This window comes from Clarias gariepinus, chromosome 23 (assembly GCF_024256425.1).
Source record: "Clarias gariepinus isolate MV-2021 ecotype Netherlands chromosome 23, CGAR_prim_01v2, whole genome shotgun sequence".
Lineage (NCBI taxonomy): Eukaryota > Metazoa > Chordata > Actinopteri > Siluriformes > Clariidae > Clarias > Clarias gariepinus.
Genome location: NC_071122.1, coordinates 8,580,949 through 8,593,111, shown reverse-complemented (window position 1 = coordinate 8,593,111; position 12,163 = coordinate 8,580,949).

Genomic DNA, 12,163 nt, shown 5'->3' with positions numbered 1-12,163 from the left:
ATTGTCGCTAAACGATGCAGAAAAACTAGTTCATGCTTTTATCACCTCTAGGTTGGACTATTGTAATGCCTTACTGTCTGGTTGTTCAGCTAGATGCATAAATAAGCTTCAGCTAGTCCAGAATGCAGCAGCGAGAGTCCTCACTAGAACCAGAAGATATGAGCACATCACCCCTATCTTATCTTCACTGCATTGGCTCCCTGTGAAATTTCGCATTGATTTTAAAATACTACTCTTGACATATAAAGCATTAAATGGTCTCGCGCCGCAGTACCTGAGCAAACTGCTAGTGTATTACGATCCGCCACGCCTACTTCGATCAAAGGATGCAGGCTGCTTGTCAGTACCGCGTATTATGAAAAATACAGCCGGGGGCAGAGCTTTTTCTTACAAAGCCCCAAAGTTATGGAATAGTCTTCCAAATAATGTTCGGGACTCAGACACAGTCTCAGTGTTTAAGTCCAGGCTAAAAACCTATTTATTTAGCCAAGCATTTTTATAAATAGATTTGCCATAGGTAAAGGAGCAGATCTGGGGGACTCATGGACGTAGAGTATTATGGTGAACTGGTATGTTTGGATGCTGTCTTCCTCACTCTCATTGATCACTCAGGTTTGCTGACGGTGAGGTGATTGTTTGCTTTACATGTCAGGAAGCCCTCATGTTTGTGTTTCCTTCTGGCTCTCCCTTTTAGTTATGCTGTCATAGTTAGTCCTGCCGGAGTCTCTGCTTGCACTCTACAGTTAATATACATTCACATTATACATTGTGTGACTGTGACCATACCTAACTGCCATCTCTCCTCTTTTTCTCTTTCCCCCCCTCTTTCTTTTTCCTCTCTCCTCCTGTCCCCCCCTTTCACTCCTTCCCTCTCTCTCTGTCGAGCTACACATGTCGTTCCTGAGCTGCCAGTGATCCAGACTCCCTTTGCCCTCCGGACCTGTCTGACCCATCCTGGTGCCCCGCTTCTGGCTGAAGATCTCGTCACATGGATGCCCCGTGTGTCTCTCTGGGATGCGTCTGGTGTCTGGGAATGATTCTCTCTACCTAGAAAATGGTTCTGGCCTTGACTGGTGTTGGCAACTGTTTCTCTGGGGACTTGACAGTTCGATAGCTCATGACTGGAACTTCTTACAAGTCTACCTGAGTCTTCAATAACTACCTGGACTCCATATTAACATCAATTAACATCAGCTATTATAGCTGAACTGCCTCCCACCCTACACACTGTATAAATGCAGATCATTTACTGCTTTCTGTTTCACCCAAATGAGGATGGGTTCCCTGTTGAGTCTGGTTCCTCTCAAGGTTTCTTCCTATTACCATCTCAGGGAGTTTTTCCTTGCCACTGTCGCCCTCGGCTTGCTCACCAGGGACAAACTGACCATTTTGATTCATACAAATTCACATTTCATACAAACTTAAATAATTATTTTGACTATGTAAAGCTGCTTTGCGGCAATGAAAATTGCTAAAAGCGCTATACAAATAAAATTGAATTGAATTGAATTGAATCTCAGGAAGCCCTCATGTTTGTGGTTCCTTCTGGCTCTCCCTTTTAGTTATGCTGTCATAGTTAGTCCTGCCGGAGTCTCTGCTTGCACTCTACAGTTAATATACATTCACATTATACATTGTGTGACTGTGATCATACCTAACTGCCATCTCTCCTCCTCTTCTCTTTCCCCCCTCTTTCTCTTTCCTCTCTCCTCCTGTCTCCCCCTTTCACTCTTTCTCTCTCTCTGTCGAGCTACACATGTTGTTCCTGAGCTGCCAGTGATCCAGACTCCCTCTGCCCTCCGGACCTGTCTGACCCATCCTGGTGCCCTGCTTCTGGCTAAAGATCTCGTCACATGGATGCCCCGTGTGTCTCTCTGGGATGCGTCTGGTGTCTGGGAATGATTCTCTCTACCTAGAAAATGGTTCTGGCCTTGACTGGTGTTGGCAACTGTTTCTCTGGGGACTTGACAGTTTGATAGTTCAGGACTGGATCTTCTTACAAGTCTACCTGGGTCTTCAATAACTACCTGGACTCCATATTAACATCAATTAACATCAGCTATTATAGCTAAACTGCCTCAAACCCTACACACTGTATAAATGCAGATCATTTACTGCTTTCTGTTTCACCCAAATGAGGATGGGTTCCCTGTTGAGTCTGGTTCCTCTCAAGGTTTCTAAAAGCAAAATACAAATAAATTGAATTGAAAAGATACGGTTGGTCAGGTAACTCCTGAAGTCAGATGCAGACAGGACACTTTTCACTCACAAACTGCTGTGAAAAAATACAGAGATAGATTAAATTTAAATTCATGATACTCAAATTAGCAAATGAAAAATATTTATACTTTGTTCCTCTTGCTTCAGAACTCATGAGAACAGACCGAAACCAGAACAGCAGTTCTGGTTTCGCAGATAAAGCACGCGCATATAACCGTCGGTATTTTAAGTGTGATTAAAAATACAAGAAATAGCTTAAACCAAAATAACGTGAATAAACATCGCTAAACAACAGGTGACATTTATGTTCAGTATTTCGTTTCTATTTAAAAAGATGGAAATTAATTCCTGCTTACCTTTTCCACTCGCCCGCCAAACGTTTGTCTTCTCAACACTGTGTTCTCTTTTCGCGATATTTCCGGTTTTGCTATTTCCGGTTTTCATAATGACAAGATCTCTTTGGTTTATCTCAACATAATTGAATCTAATACATGTTAAGTTGTTGAATTTCATGCAAATACAACATAATTTATTTATGTTCATCTTGGAAACATGAAATTATTATGTACAAAAACATATTTACATTTTGGTACAATTGAAGTTTAAGAAGTTATGTTTAATTAAAAGTCTAGGCGTTCTGCCGATTAATTGGTAATTTTTAAAAAAGGAACAACTGCACCGAGCATTTTGCTAAAATAATTCCAAGGCTTAAATAAATAACATTACCAGAATAGTAACCATACTTACAAGAAAGTTGTCCGAAGCAGATAGCACAAACAATGTCTTCCTTAAGAGTTTTGTTTAGGATGGCAGTTTAATGAAGTGGTATATTATGGTATATTGTAGTATGTGTATGAGAATATAAAAAAGAGAAAACTCAGATTAGCTGAATCTGTGAGTGTGAGGCAGGTCCAACCCAGAGGGATAAACAATGCTTTGATGATGATCCAGTGAGTTAAAACTAAATTAATTTAATTAATTTAAAATGTGTTTGTGTCTGTTTTTACTGATAAATAAAAGTATAATGTTTCATTTTGGATAGATAGTTTTTCATCTTGTTATACTAGTACCTCATTTAATTCTCAGTCTCATAACATTCCTTAGAACTCCACACCTTTCACAAAAATCTGAATCTGTCCACATAGAAATAAATTCTTTTTATTTCATTTCCTTTGGATATTGGAATAATAGAGTCCATGTTTTCTTTTTGTTTTCCCCTATGCTCCATGTTCAGATGAATCTGTTTGTATTCTGTCTTGAAGGTGTGTACAGACTTGAATAGTCTTGCTTTTGTGGCGTGGTCTGCAGGCAGATGAAAGAATGTGAGGTTTAACAAAGAACCTGTAAAACATTAATCTGAAGACTTTGTCTAGGTGGAAATCTTACTGACTGTTTAAAGGCACAAACACAGTAGAGTTCTTACATAAATGTACAATAAACATCAACTAACAAAGTTTTACCAAGTTAATAACTATCAGATTAACCATATATTAATCATGTTAGATCATGTGTTGCATATACAACAGTCAGTGGTGAAATGAGCAATATTCTGTGATGTAAATATTAATAATGTTCTCATATCTTATAGATGAATTTAACATTCTTATTTATTCACCATATTTACAACCCTCATCATCTTGGACTTTTAAAGTCTGTACGTTTAATACAGTTAAAAAACCACCCTGTATTAAAAAATAAGTAAAGCAAGTAAATAATGTGAAACACAATCAAAGATAAAAGTTTTCAACAAATGAACATACACACACACCAATGTACGTGATGAACTTCAGTTTCATTGTTAAATAGTAGGGATGGAAATCACAGAAGAAGAAGAAGAATATTTAATTACTTGTCACATGTACTTTACAGCACAGTGAAATGTCTTCTTTAATAAAATATTTTCATGATACCTACTGTAGGTGCACATCTGTATTGCAATTCTATAAGTATCAAGTTCAAGTAGGCTTTATTGTCACTTCAACCATATACAGTTAGTACACAGTGAAACGAAACAACATTCCTCCAGGACCAAGGTGCTACATGCAACATAAACTTACAACATAAATTAACAGAGAAGCTAAACTAGCTAACTAAGAGTTCTAGTTAGCTGGCTAGCAGAGACAAGACAGATAGTCCTAACATAAATAACAACATAAATTAACAAAAACTAACTAAAACTAACTAACTAAGGAAGACTATCTACAGGTTTTATAGACAACAGACAACATAAAGTGCACGTGCAAATGTGCAAACGAGCAACAACAAAGTGACAGTGCGACAACGACATATCAGAACATAAAAATATGGTGTTGAGGTAGCAAACATAGCAGCAAGAATTGAGGAATTAAGGTTTTAGATTATGATTTTTCAAACAATTTGAAACAAACTTAGAAAATAATTTATTTGTAGCACACAGGTTTGCTGTGCTGACTGCCACAGTGTAAAAAGAGCTTTTAGGGGTCTATGATCAAGATTTGTTCATTGACATAAAGCTGAAAAGGGTTACAAAAGGAGAATTTGGAAAACCATAAAATTCCAAAATGTTCATATACTTTTTTTTTAGCACAGTATGTGTATTTATATATAAACAATATTTGGGTAGGATGGCAAAACATGGATTGCCACATTATGTATTATAATACATAAATGAATCAATTTCCCCCATCCTTATAAAATAGTAATTGTGGATTTCCCAGCCTCTAGTCAATTGTTCCTCTATAGTGCGTAAAGCTTCTTACTAGATATGTAGATTTATATTGTCTAAGCATTTTTTTAATGATTACATTTTTAAAATTGTAATTTACTTTTATTGTTGTAGCATTATTTTTGGTAAGACTAGATTTTACTTACAGGCATATTCACAAACACACTAAGGCCACGTTTACACTGCAGGTCTCGATGCCCAATTCTGACTTGTTGTCTATATCTGATTTTTTTGACCGTCTGTTTACACGTTCTTTTAACTATGACTCATATTCGATACACGTGTTTACACTTGCCATGCCATATATATACGTATATGTCACCATGGTTTTAAAACGGAGGAGGATAAAAAAAAGGGCATAATTGCAGCCTGTACATATGCTTCATTCACCAAATACTGATTTCTTAATTTTATTTAGCCCTAATTAGCATTAAAAAAGGGGGTGGGGGGGACTGGGTGCTTTTCCTTTGTCACCTGTGATGTTATAATTCCACACGTGCTTTCACCGGAGAATAACATTACGTCATTAAACCGCAAAGAAGTCGCAGTTTTAATGACGTACAGAACGCAGTGCCTCAGGAAATCTGATCTGTCTGTTTACACGACAATCACATTAGCACATATCTGATTTAGATCTGATTTATTTCCACATATGAAAGAGGCCTGAAGCCAACCTCGAAATATCGGAATGCATGTGTTTTTTTCCTTTTTACACGGACATAGAACATATCCGATATGTGTCACATATGAGCAAAAAATCGGAACTGGGTCACATTTAACTGACAGTGTAAACGTGGCCATACACACACACACTAACTGAAAACCTGCTCTGTCTGGAAACTTTTTTAACCTTACTTATAATACCCGTGCACACACACACTAACGGAATCACTGCTATAAAGTAAAAATAAAACAAATAAAAATGCACTTCACCTTTGAAAAGAATTCCAACAGAGCAGTGTTTCCGTTGGTGTGTTTGTCTAAAGGCGGGAGGAGAGAAGGAGAGAGGGGGTTACTGTGTTAAATGACTTTCATACACAAACACACACACACACACACACACACACACACACACACACACACACACACACACACACACAAAAACACTGCTCAGTCATGAAATTTTTTCAACAAGGAACCTCATAATGACACTTGTTATAATAAACAGTACATGCGCTCACGGATGTTGACAATACAAGTTACGCACGCGCATTGAAACTAAGCATGGAAAATGATTACCAATAATCCCAAGAGAGAGAAGAACCATTGGCTCAGTTGTGATCACGCGATGATCGGAAGACAAAGCAAATGCGTTCTATTAAAGTAGGCTATATCAAGATCTCGCTTGTTTATTAAGTTCAAATTTATCAAAAGAGTTTGCTCGTCTTGCAAAATGCTTGCAGCCCAAGTTACTTGCAATCTAAGTTTCAACTGTATATTTAAAGCAAAGGCAACATAGTTGAGCCCCTCCCTTGAAGATAAAAGCAGTGTGCAAAGGTGTTTCGTGAGCTACACCATCTTGCAAAATTCAAATTTTATACACAGTACGATATGCAGTGAAATGTTTGTACGACCGCCAGTGACCTTAAAAAGAAAATAAAAACTATATATAAGGAATAAATATTAATAAAAAGAAATACGAAAGAAAATTTAACTAGTAAAATAAACTGTACAAGTAAGGGCATAATAAAAAATATAGGAATATAGGGGGGAAGGAAAAAAAAAAAAAAAAAAAAAAAATATATATATATATATATATATATATATATATATATATATATACATTTTAAAGTGGCAATGGCTGTGCAAATATGCATGAAAAGTGACTTGAGAAAGTGTCATGTGCAATGGTCAGATATATAAATATGTATTGCATGAATGTGTCCATGATTGTCCAGTCAATGTCAATGTTAATAAAAAGATATTACTCCTGTGTGGTGGTGTGGTTGAGAGACCTTATTGCCTGCGGGAAGAAGCTCCTCCTCAGTCTCTCTGTGTGGGCCTTCAGGGAGTGGAATCGCTTCCCAGACCGCAACAGAGTGAACAGTCCATTGTTGGGGTGGCTGAGGTCCTTCACGATCTTCCTGGCCTTGGTCCAGCACTTGGTCAACACAGCGTTTGCTGTAGATCGAGTGCAGGTCAGGGAGCTCGGTGCGGATAATGCGCTCAGCTGATCACACCACCCTCTGTAGAGCTTGTCTGTCCTGCATGGTGCTGTTCCCGAACCAGGTTGTGATGTTTCCCATTAGGATGCTCTCTATGGTACAGGAGTAGAAATTCCTGAGTACCTTAGAGGGCAGTCTGAAGTCTCTCAAGCGTTTGAGGTGGTAGAGACGCTGCCGGGCCTTTATGAATCCGACTCCTAAAGACAGATTCACAAGTAATCTGCCGGATCTGTCCCAATTTCTTATTAGACCCCTAAATGCAGACGATCTAGATGAAGTGACCAGCAGCAAGGGCACTATTTTTACCAGTATAATAGACACTGTTGCTTCTATCAGATTAAAAAAAGTTCAAGATAAAACACTTGCACCTTGGTACAATAGAGTACCCTAGAGAGAGCAACCCGTAACCTCGAGCAAAAATAGAGAAAAACTAAATTAGAAGTTTTTAGAATTGTGTATAAAGACAGTATGTGCAGCTATAGACAGGCTCTAAAAGCTGCTAGAACCGAGCATCTGAGCCAACTGATAGCAAGAAACCAAAACAATCCCAGGTTCTTATTTAGTACAGTGGCTCGCCTAACAAAACCTAAGATGCCTGCAGAGAGTATTCCATCACAGTTTAGAAGTGAAGACTTTATGCACTTCTATGAAAAAATCAATAGTATCAGGAAGAAAGTAACGGAGGTTCAACCCCTAATAGCATCTCATGATCCAGTTCAGCCTAGAGCTTCACATTTAAATTTTCAGTGCTTTACAGGTATAGGAAAGGAAGAGCTGTATAATCTTATCACCTTGGCTAAATCAACAATGTGCTTGTTAGATCGAATCCCAACCAGATTTTTAAAAGAAGTGATGCATACGGTTGGAGAGCTACTTTTAAACATTATTAATTCCTCATTATATCTAGGTCACGTCCCTAAACCTTTTAAGTTGGCAGTTATTAAGCCTCTTCTTTAAAAAATCTAATTTAGACCCGAATGCAATAACAAATTACAGACTGATTTCAAACCTTCTGTTTGTCAAAAATATTAGAAAAGGTAGTATCAGCTCAAATATGCACATTCTTGCAACAAAACAACATCCTTGAAGAATTTCAGTCAGGCTTCAGGCCCCATCATAGTACAGAAACTGCACTAGTTAAGATTGCAAATGACTTGTTTTTAGCTTCGGACCAAGGCTGCAAAGCTGCTTGACATTGTGCTGCTGAAAGACAGAACTCCGTCTGCTCTAGCCATGTTGGGATCTGAGAATAGGGGTTTTGTAGGGCTGTGTAAAGCTGATGATCGTTTTCCAGAATTTTGGGCGTTTCACTGTATTATTCATCAAGAGCACTTGGTGTCTGAAAATCTGAACTTAGACCACATCATGAAACCTGTGCTGGAAATTGTCAATTTTATACACACATGCTCTCAATCACAGACAGTTCAAAAATCTTGTTGATGAACTTGATGAAGATCTTCCATCTGATCTGCTTCTGCACTGCAGTGTGAGATGGCTTTCAAGAGGTAATGTGGTTTCTCGTTTTTTTGAGCTTTTGAATCCGGTGAAGCTGTTCCTTGCAGAGAAACATAAGGACTATCCTGAGCTACATGATCCCCAGTGGATTTCAGATTTGGCTTTTTTGGTTGACATTCTGCATTATCTCAATGGACTGAATGTCAATCTGCAAGGGAAGTTAAAGATGCGGCCTGACCTGGTGCAGAGTGTTTTCACATTTGTCAACAAACTTAAGCTGTTCAGGACACATCTCTAAAAGAGAGACTTCACACATTTTCCAACCTTGTTGAAGGCAAGTGAACAAGCTGTAAAAGGGTTGTAAAAGGGAGTACTGCACAATATGCAACACTGCTTGAAAATCTTGAGAAAAGTTTTGAGGAGAGATTATCCAATCTACGGCAAAAAAGACCACAGATTACATTTCTGATCAACCCATTCACTGCTGAATCAGACTGTTTAAAAGCCCCTTTAGTAGAAGATGAAGCAGCATCTCAGCTTGAAATGATTGAACTTTCTGAGGATGACAGACTTAAAAGCGTTCTGAAGGAAGGAACCCTGGAGTTTTGGAAGATTGTGCCGGTTGCGAGATATCCCAATGTCAAACAAGCTGCACTCAAACTACTCTCAATGTTTGGGACAACTTACATCTGTGAATCACTTTTTTCGAGACTGAAACAAGTGAAATCAAAGCATTGCTCTTTTCTTACTGACACACATGTAAAAGGGTTACTACGAGTAGCCACAACTGAATACAAGCCAGACCTAAAAAAGATTGTGGAAACCAAGGACTGTCAAGTGTCCCACTGAGTCAAATAAAAGGAGGTAGGCTGATTAAAATCCATAAATTTTTTATTCTGTTATGTAGTGTATAAGTTATGATACTGTTGTTTGCACAACTGTTGTGTGGCTCTTTGCAGTGATAAAGATTTTTTTTAGCTCATTATGGTAAACAGGTTTGCCACCCCTGCTATAGATCATAATATTCTCATAGATCGCTTACAAAATCACATAGGTATTCAGGGACAGGCATTAAAACAGTTCCCATACCTGTCTGATCGATACCATTTTGTAGATCTGAATGGAGAACTGTCTGGGGTAATGCCAGTGAAATATGGGGTCCCACAAGGGTCAGTTTTAGGACCTTTGCTGTTCACAATATACATGCTTCCCTTGGGTAACATCATTAGAAGACATGGGATTAGTTTCCATTGTTCTGCTGATGATACCCAATTATATATCTTAACTTAATCAGAGAAAATACCTAAATTGTCCAGACTAACTAAGTGTGTCCAGGACATAAAAGATTGGATGACCAATAACTTTCTTTTACTAAATTCAGACAGAGATATTATTTATTGGCCCAAAAACTAGTACACAACAGCTTTCACAATTGAGCCTGCGTTTAGAAGGATGTACTGTTACTACCAGCTCGACAGTTAAAGACCTGGGCGTAATATTAGACAGTAACTTGTCCTTTGAAAATCATATTTCCAATATCAAAAAAAAAAAAAGTTATTCCTTAGAAATATATCTTAGAAATATCGCCAAACTTAGGAGCATCTTATCCACATCTGATGCAGAGAAGCTGGTTTATGCATTCATGACCTCCAGACTGGACTATTGTAATGCATTACTAGGTGGTTGTCCTGCATCCTCAATAAACAAGCTTCAGTTAGTCCAAAATGCAGCCGCCAGGGTTCTCACTAGATCCAGAAAATATGATCATATAACCCCAATATTATCATCCCTGCACTGGCTACCTGTTCAGTTTAGAATTAATTACAAAAAATCAATCACCACGTTCCTTAAGATCACAAAACTCCGGACTTCTGGTAGTTCCCAGAATTTCAAAATCTACAAAAATGGGTAGGGCATTTTCATACTTAGCTCCAAAGCTTTGGAATTTTTTTTGAATAGCCTTCCAAAGAGTGTTCAGGGCTCAGACACAGTTTCCCAGAAGTAGACTCAAGACGCATCTCTTTAATCTGGCATACACGTAACTCATCCCATAACCTCATACTCCAGTATATCTATCCTGAATGGCAACTACGCTAATTCTTTTAATCTGTTCTGTATTTTTCTGCCCATCCCGAGGCATCTGGATATTGTGCCAGCTTCAGAAGACAAAGCCAACCCTGCAAGGTTCCTGAGGCATCCAGAGAAGGACCAGCTCCAGCTTGATTCTGCTTTATGATGGTTGGAGCTACACATCCTGCTCCTGTGCTCCCAGTGATCCAGACCTCATCTGCCCTCTGCACCTACTGACTCATCCCTATGCTGAACTGGACTTCATGTTAATTTAAAGAACTTCTGTTATATTGAACCTTCACCTGCATAACACACATGATGTTATATAATTCCTATCTGTTATCACCCAAATGAGGATGGGTTCCCTGTTGAGTCTGGTTCCTCTCAAGGTTTCTTCCTATTGCCATCTCAGGGAGTTGGCTTGCTCATCATAGACATTTCATTCATCATTTATTCATTCATCTCATTATTATCTAGACACATTTTTCTCACACATTTTCTTTTAAAAAATTTCTTTCACTTTTTTGAAGCTGCTTTGAGACAATGACCATTCTTAAAAGTGCTATAAAAATAAAATTGAATTGAATTGAATAGGGGTATTAAGTCTGTACTCTGTCATCTCATCTATTTTATCCACAAGTGTTTATACAACCCCAACAACTGACATGCTTCACATTGTTTCTGAAGCTGGTGAAGAGTGTTGTCAGCTGTTTGTCAATCACTTATGATTGTATACCCGGTTTGTTTCACCGCCACTGCAGGTTACATGAAAATATTAGCAACAGTTTGATGATTTAGTTTATATATTTGTCTATTATTGCCTGGTATTGTTAACCCATGTCGAAATAAACGTTATTGGAAGAATTTTGTGCAATGTTTAATTTGCATAGAAAGTGCTGTCTTTCTTAACGCTGTCATGCAAAATAAGTAAATAAATCGATTCCTGAGCAATCAATGTCAGCTAATTCAGTACCTTCACTGTAGACAGCGCCTTGTAACGTCGGACGTAAGAGGCAGCGACTTAAAAAGAAAAGTAAACAACATACGTAAGATATATATTAAGAGTCTTTCCAAGCGCGGTAAGAGTGTGCGTTATCGGGAAACCGGATCCAGAGCACCAAATTTCATTAAAAGGTGAGGCATGAAGAAATAGAACCTGTTTGTCATTGGTACAGATGCCTGTGGTAAAGATGCATGTATCAAAATGATAAAATTTTATCATTTAAAGATTTTATCATTAACATTTTATAATTATCATTTTATTAAGCAAGAATATATTTCAGTATAATAATAACTTTAAAGGTTAGAAATAAATGTGCAAAACAGCAAGGAATAAATTAGCAAAAAAACAACAACTTTCCAACAGTATTTGATGGTACATAGTTAATAACTTAGTAATCCAATGTATGGATCTATCCAATGACAGAAAATTAAGCTGTGGATTAGAGCGTCTGCCGAATGCCTAAATGTAAATGTATAGTGTAAGTGTTTGGGTGTTTATTTTGTTTGTGTTTGTTGGTGATGTCAGTCCAATCCTACTGAGATGTTT